The sequence below is a fragment of the Canis aureus genome, chromosome 35 (genome assembly GCF_053574225.1).
Source record: "Canis aureus isolate CA01 chromosome 35, VMU_Caureus_v.1.0, whole genome shotgun sequence".
Classification (NCBI taxonomy): Eukaryota; Metazoa; Chordata; class Mammalia; order Carnivora; family Canidae; genus Canis; species Canis aureus.
In genome coordinates this window covers 19,120,047-19,128,387 of record NC_135645.1, presented here as the reverse complement: position 1 = coordinate 19,128,387, position 8,341 = coordinate 19,120,047, and positions in this window count along the sequence as shown.

Here is an 8,341-nt window from a genome sequence, read left to right as displayed (position 1 = left end):
AGAAACTATCCAAAATGTGGGGCACCCCAGTGGCAGAGTCATTGAGTATCTGACTCTTGGTTTTGGCTCAGGTCATGATCTCAGGGCTGTGGAACCCCACCTCAGGCTCTGCCCTTGGCAGTCTGCTTTAGATTCTGTCCCTCTCCCTCTGCTCCTCCCACTCATGTTCTCTCTTTATCTCTAAAATAAATAAATAAATCTTTAAAAACAGAGATCAGGGCAGCCCTGGGGGCTCAGTGGTATAGCACCACCTTCAGCCCAGGGTGTGGTCCTAGAAACCGGGGATCAAGTCCCATGTTGGGCTCCCTGCATGGAGCCTGCTTCACCCTCTGCCTGTGTCTCTGCCTCTCTCTCTCTCTCTCTGTGTGTGTGTGTCTCTCATGAATAAGTAAACAAAATCTTTAAAAAAAAAATTAAAATTACAAAATTAAAAAATAAATCATCCAAAATCCAAAGGTCATCAACTAAGAACAAGATTTAATATAAATTCAACATTGTAAATACTTTGGGCAGGGAAAGACAGCAGAGGAGTAGGGTCCTGGACTCACCTGTCCCCACCAACTCACCTGGATAACTTTCAAACCATCCTCAACACCTACCAATTCAACCTGAGATGTAAAGAGAGAACAGCTGGAATGCTACAGAGAGAAGGGTTTTTGCTTCCAACAAGTTAAGAGGCAGGAAAAAATAAAATAAAAAAGAATCCAGTGGGGAAGGGGGGCGGCAGGACCAGGAAGCCCAGTCCCAGGGAAGCAGGAACTTTAAAAATCCGCACTGGATTCTTCCTGGAGGGAAAGGTGCTGGCAGGGAACTTGGGCAGGATCCCAGGAGGGGCAGTGGGGCCCCCAGTTCCCGGGGTCACTAACAGAGGAGTGGCGCCCTGATGGGGGGAGGGGGGCGCTGCACACCGCGGGCCGAGCTCAGTAAAGGGCTGGAGCACGGCCCGGGGCCTCCGAGCGGCTCAGGCGGGGACTCCGGGCCGAGGGGGCTGCACCTGCTGCCTTCGGGGGGCAATTCCAGCGGTGCAGGCCCGGGAGCCCAGGGCGCCGAGGGACACAGCCCGGGATCCTGCGCTCCTCCCCCCCACAACAGGCGGAGGCGGAGCGGGCACCAGAGAGCGAGGATGCTCCTGCCCCCCGGCACCCCCAGGGGGAGGCAGAGAGGGCACCAGACAGCAAGGACACTCCTGCCCCCGGCACCCCCAGCTGTGCAGGTCAGCGCCCCTCTGCTCCCGGGAGCATCCAGGCCCCTGCGGACTGGGAGCTGCGGTGGTTACTGCGGGAGCTGACTCCAGGGCTGGAGAGCTGGCCGCAGCCAGTGGGGTTGTTCCTCCTGGTGTCACCCTGTGCCTGGAAGGGGCGGGGCCCCAGGGAACAGGGGCCTCACGGGGTCAACAGCTCCCACTGCGCCGGGCACCTGACGGGGCGGGGCGCATCTCCCCAGGTGCACACACCTGAGAATCAGCACAGCAGGCCCCTCCCCCAGAAGACCCGCTGGAAGGACAGAGGAAGAGCAAGTTCTGGACCCAGCAGCGCTGGAAAGCTCCAGGGGAAGTGGAGGGTTTTACAGTATATAGAACGAGAGGGTACCTCTCCTTTTTTTTATTCTTCCTTTTTCCAGTACAACTCGTTTTCATATCAAACTGTAAATATCCGATTTTTATTCTTTTCCCACCTTAACTACAATATTTTACCACCTCTTCATTTTTAAGATTCTTCCTTTTTGACTTTCATATTTCTACAATTATAGGGCTTCCATATATTTTCCACTTCTAGATTCCCTTCAACATACTCAACTTAGTTTTGGGAGATATACAAGATACGTTTTGTTTTGTTTTATGTTTTTTGTTTTCTCTACCTCATTTTGTTCTACAATGGTAGAAGTTAATACCTCCTAAAATATGACCAGCATGCACCCAGAATGAAGTGGAACATCGTGCTGGTTCATTCTGTGAGATTCTTCATTCCCATTCTGCTCCCCTCTTCTATCTCATTTATGTTTCGGTGGTCAATGTTGGGGCTTTCTACAAGTATTTCTGGCTTATATACATTTGGAACTGAGCATCTTCTAACATACAGAACTTAGTATACTCAGAACCGAGGGGATCACCCTCTAGAACCCCTCAGGTACACTACATTCTCCATCCACTACAACTTTGTCACGCCACCATCTCCAGTCCCTCCCCCCCTTTTTCCTTCTCCTTTTTTTTTTCCCTCTTTAATTTGCTTTTTTTTTCTTCTTTTTTTCTCTTCTCTTTTTTTTTCCTCTCTTCTTCTTTTGGATTCTTGGCCTTTTATTTTTTATTACCTTGTTTTAAAATTTGTTTTTCGCTTTAGTGGTCCTTTTTTTATTTTGTTCTGATCTTTGTTTTCAATTTCTGGTCTCTGACCTCAGCAGAATCATATAGGGTGAAATTTACTTAGGTCATGGTTGATATTCTTGATGCAGCCTGCTCATACAGCCACTCTGCACTGAGCAAAATGACTAGAAAGAAGAACTCACCACAAAAGAAAGAATCAGAAACAGTACTCTCTGCCACAGTGTTGCAGAATTTGGATTACAATTTAATGTCAGAAAGTTAATTCAGAAGCACAATTATAAAGCTACTGGTGGCTCTGGAAAAAAGCATAAAGGAATCAAGAGACTTCATGACTGCAAATTGAGATCTAATCAGGCCGAAATTAAAAATCAATTAAATGACATGCAAACCAAACTGGAGGTCCTAACGACAAGGGTTAATGAGGTAGAAGAAAGAGTGAGTGACATAGAAGACAAGTTGATGGCAAGGAAGGAATCTGAGGAAAAAAGAGGAAAATAATTAAAAGACCATGAAGAAAGGTTAAGGGAAATAAATTATAGATTCAGAAGGAAAAATCTATATATAATTGGGGTTCCAGAGAGCATGAGGGGCCAGAGGGCCAGAAAGCATATTTAAACAAATCATAGCTGAGAAATTCCCTAATTTGGAGAGGGAAACAAGCATTCAGATTCAGGAGATAGAGAAGTTCCTTCCCCTCCCCAAATCAGTAAAAACCATTCAAAACCTTGACATTTAATAGTGAAACTTACAAATTCCAAAGATATAAAGTAAATCCTTAAAGCAGCAAGAGACAAGAGATCCCTAACTTATCTGAGGAGAAATATTAGATTAACAACAGACCTCTCCACAGAGACCTGGCAGGCCAGAAAGGGCTGGCAGGATATATTCAGGGTCCCAAATGAAAAAAACACGCAGCCAAGAATACTTTATCCAGCAAGGCTCTCAGTCAGAATAGAAGGAGAGATAAAGAGCTTCCAATATAGGCAGAAACTGAAAGAACATGTGACCACCAAACCAGCTCTGCAAGAAATATTAAGGGGGACCCTCTAAAAGAAAGAGGACGCCCACAGAAATAATCCACAAAACAGGGACTGAATACGTATTATGATGACACTAAATTCATCTTTCAATAGTAACTCTGAATGTGAATGGGCTTAATGACCCCATTAAAAGACACAGGGTTTCAGACTGGATTAAAAAAGCAAGACCCATCTATTTGCTGTCTACAAGAGACTCACTTTAGACCTAAGGACACCTAGAGCCTGAAAATGAAAGACTGGAGAACCATTTAGCATTCAAATGGTCAACAAAAGAAAGCTGGGGTAGCAATCCTCATATCAGATACATTAAAGTTTATCCCAAAGACTGTAGTAAGAGATGAAGAGGGACACTATATCATACTTAAAGGGTCTATCCAACAAGAGGACCTAACAGTCATGAATATTTATGCCCCTAATGTGGGAGCTGCCAAGTATATCAATTAATAACCAAAGTAAAGACATACTTAGCTAATAATACACTAATAGTAGAAGACTTCAACACAGCGCTTTCTGTAATTGACAGATGTGGGACAATATAACCAAAGAAACAAGAGCTTTAAATGATACACTGGACCAGATGGATTTCACAGATATATACAGAACTTTGCATCCAAATGCAACTGAATACACATTCGTCTCAAGTGCACACGGAACTTTCTCCAGAATAGACCACATACTGGGTCACAAATCAGGTCTCAATTGATACCAAAAGACTGGGAAAGTCCCCTGCATATTTTCATACCACAATGCTTTGAAACTAGAAATTATACAAGAGCAGAAATTTGGAAGAAACTCAAACATGTGGAGATTAAAGAGTATCCTGCTAAAAAATGAAAGGGTCAACCAGAAAATTAGAGAAGAATTAAAAATATTCATAGAAACTAATGAAAATGAAGATACAACTATTCAAAATCTTTGGGATACAGAAAAAGCAATCCTGAGAGGGAAATACATCATGATACAAGCCTCCCTCAAAAAATTGAAAAAAAAAACCTCAAATACACAAGCTAACTTCACACCTAAAGGAACTGGAGAAAGAAAAGCAAATAAAACCTATACCAAGCAGAAGAGAGTTAATAAAGATTTGAGCAGAACTCATGAAATAGAGACCAGAAGAACTGTAGAACAGATCAACAAAACCAGGAGTTGGTTCTTTGAAAGAGTTAATAAGATAGATAAACCATTAGCCAGCCTTATTAAAAAGAAAAAAGACTCAAATTAATTAAAATCTTGAATGAAAAAGGAGAGATCACAACCAATACCAAGGAAATACAAATGATTTTAAAAACGTATTATGAGCAGCTATACGCCAACAAATTAGGCAATCTAGAAGAAATGGACGCATTTCTAGAAAATCACAAATTGCCAAATTGGAACAGGAAGAAATAGAAAACCTGAATAGGCCAGTAACCAGGGAGGAAGTTGAAGCAGTCATCAAAAACCTCCCAAGACTCAAAAGTCCAGGGCCAGATGGCTTCCAAGGGGAATTCTATCAAATGTTTAAAAAAGAAATAATACCTATTCTACTAATCTGTTCTGAAAGATAGAAATGATGGAATACTTCCAAACTCGTTTTATGAGAACAACATCATCTTGATTCCAAAACCAAAGACCCCACCAAAAAAGGAGAATTATAGACCAATATCCCTGATGAACACGGATGCAAAAATTCTCAACATGATACTAGTCAATAGGATCCAATAGTACATTTTGAATATTATTCACCATGACCAAGTGGGATTTATCCCTGGGATGCAGGGCTGGTTCAATACTCATAAAACAATCAACGCAATAGATCATATCAACAAGAGAAAAAACAAGAACCATATGATCCTCTCAATAGATGCAGAGAAAGCATTTGACAAAATACAGCATCCATTCCTGATCAAAACTCTTCAGAGTGTAGGGCTAGAGGGAACATTCCTCAGCATCTTAAAAACCATCTACAAAAAGCCCACAGCAAATATCATTCTCAATGGGGAAACACAGAGAGCCTTTCCCCTAAGATCAGGAACAAGACAGGGATGTCCACTCTCACCACTGCTATTCAACATAGTACTGGAATTCCTAGCCTCAGCAATCAGGCAACAAAAAGAAATAAAAGGCATTCAAATCGGCAAAGAAGAAGTCAAACTTTACCTCTTCGCAGGTGATATGATACTGTATGTAGAAAACCCAAAGGACTCCACCCTGAGATTGCTAGAACTCATACAGCAATTTGACAATGTGGCAGGTTCAAAAATCAATGCCCAGAAATCAGTGGTATTTCTATACACTAACAATGAGACTGAAGAAAGAGAAATTAAGGAGTCAATCCCATTTACAATTGCATCCAAAAGCATAAGATACCTAGGAATAAACCTAACCAAAGAGGTAAAGGATCTATACCCTAAAAACTACAGAACACTTCTGAAAGAAATTGAGGAAAACACAAAGAGATGGAAAAATATTCCATTCTCATAGATTGGAAGAATTAATACTGTGAAAATGTCTATGCTACCCAGGACAATTTACACATTCAATGCAATCCCTATCAAAATACCATGGACTTTCTTCAGAGCGTTGGAAAAAATAATCTTAAGATTTGTGTGGAATCAGAAAAAGATCCCAAATAGCCAGGGGAATACTGAAAAAGAAAACCAGAGGTGGGGGCATCACAATGCTGGATATCAAATTGTACTACAAAGCTGTGGTCATCAAGACAGTGTGGTACTGGCACAAAAATAGACACATAGATCAATGGAACAGATTAGAGATCCCAGAAATGGGCCCTCACCTCTATGGTCAACTCATATATGACTAAGCAGAAAAGACTATCCACTGGAAAAAGGACAGTGTCTTCAATAAATGGTGCTGGGAAAATTGGACATCCACATGCAGAAGAATGAAACTGGACCATTCTCTTACACCAGACACAAAGATAAACTCAAAATGGATGAAAGATCTAAATGTGAGACAAGAATCCATCAAAATCCTAGAGGAGAACACAGGCAACACCCTTTTTGAACTTGGCCACAGCAACTTCTTACAAGATACAGCTATGAAGGCAAGGGAGACAAAAGCAAAAATGAACAATTGGGACTTCATCAAGATAAAAAGCTTCTGCACAGCAAAGAAACAGTCAACAAAACTCAAAGACAACCTATAGAATGGGAGAAGATATTTGCAAATGACCTGTCAGATAAAGGGCTAGTCTCCAAGATCTATAAAGAACTTATTAAACTCAACAGGAAAGAAACAAACAATCCAATCATGAAGTGGGCAAAAGACATGAACAGAAATTTCACCAAAGAAGACATAGACATGGCCGACATGCATGAGAAAGTTTGCTGCATCACTTTCCATCAGGGAAATACAAATCAAAACCACAATGAGATACCACCTCACAGCTGTGAGAATTGTGAAAATTAACAAGACAGGAAACAACAAATGTTGGAGAGAATGTGAAAAAAGGGGAACCTGCTTACATTGTTGGTGGGAATGGGAACTGGTACAGCCACTCTGGAAAACTGTGTGGAGGTTCCTCAGAGTTAAAAATAGAGCTACTTTATGATCCAGCAATGTAATGCTGGGAATTTACCCCAAAGATACAGATGCAGTGAACTGCCGGGAAACCTGCACCCTGATGTTTATAGCAGCAATGTCCACAATAGCCAAACTGAGGAAGGGGCTTCAGTGTCCATCAAAAGATGAATGGATAAAGAAGATGTGGTCTATGTATAAAATGGAATATTCCTCAGCCATTAGAAATGACAAATACCCACCATTTATTTCAACATGGATGGAACTGGAGGGTATTATGCTGAGTGAAATAAGTCAATCAGAGAAGGACAAATATTATATGGTCTCATTCGTTTGGGGAATATAAATAATAGTGAAAGGGATTAAAGGGGAAAGTATAGAAAATGAGTGAGAAATATCATTGAGGGTGACAGACCATGAGAGACTCCTAACTCTGGGAAAGGAACAAGGGCAGTAGAAGGGTAGGTGGGCAGGGGATTAGGGTGACTGGGTGACGGGCACTGAGGGAGGCACTTGATGGGATGAGCACTAGGTGTTATACTATATGTTGGCAAATTGAACTCTAATAAAAAAATTAAAAATATATGTAAATTCAACATTTTAAAATTAACTAAAAGTCAGAAGTCTGCAAGATGGCAGGATAGAAAGATCTTGAACTCATGTCCTCCCATAGACACACCACATCTACAGTTACAAATGGATCATTTCTCCCTGAAAAAAAAGTTTTGAGAACTAGATAAACAGCTTTCTACAACAAAGGATTAAAAAGACCACATCAAGCTAGGTGGGAGAGGCACACACATACACTCACCAAAAATCCTATCATTAGTGCTATGACCCACCACAGGGAGGGATCTCACTAACCTGACACTTCTTTCACAGACGGGTTGGTGCCTCACACTAGGCACCCCAAACCCTTGGGATCTGGCCAGAGATATAAGCCCTCAAAACACCTGGCTTAGAAAACCAAAGTGGTTAATATCCAAGGGACCTAAAGTACTATAGGAAACGTGGATTTCCTTTTTAAGGGGCTCATGTGTGGTCTCACTTGCCCTGAGACCCAATAAAAAATTAGCAGTGTGAAAAGTACCTAGAGGAAGGAGATTCACTTGCTAATCTAAAAGCATCTGCTGGAGAAACAGGGGACTCTCTCAAAGATAGAGGTTCAGGTGGATGCCATTTTTGTACTCTCCACCTGCCCTAACTATCTTGTTAAGACAGGTGGGGGTGAGCAGTCTTGACTCTATCTTGCTGCCTTGCTGAAGCCAGAGAGCATGATGCCTGCTGCACTACCCTAACTCCTGCATGGGCTGGCAAATGTGAGTGGTCACAGCATCCTCATTCTCCCTCTCCCAGCTTAAAGCCAGTGCGTGTTCATAGACAAGGCGTTCTCTCATTGCATTCCTGAAGCCCACCAGTGTGCACAATCAATATACTTTCCCACTGCCTTTCTGAAGCT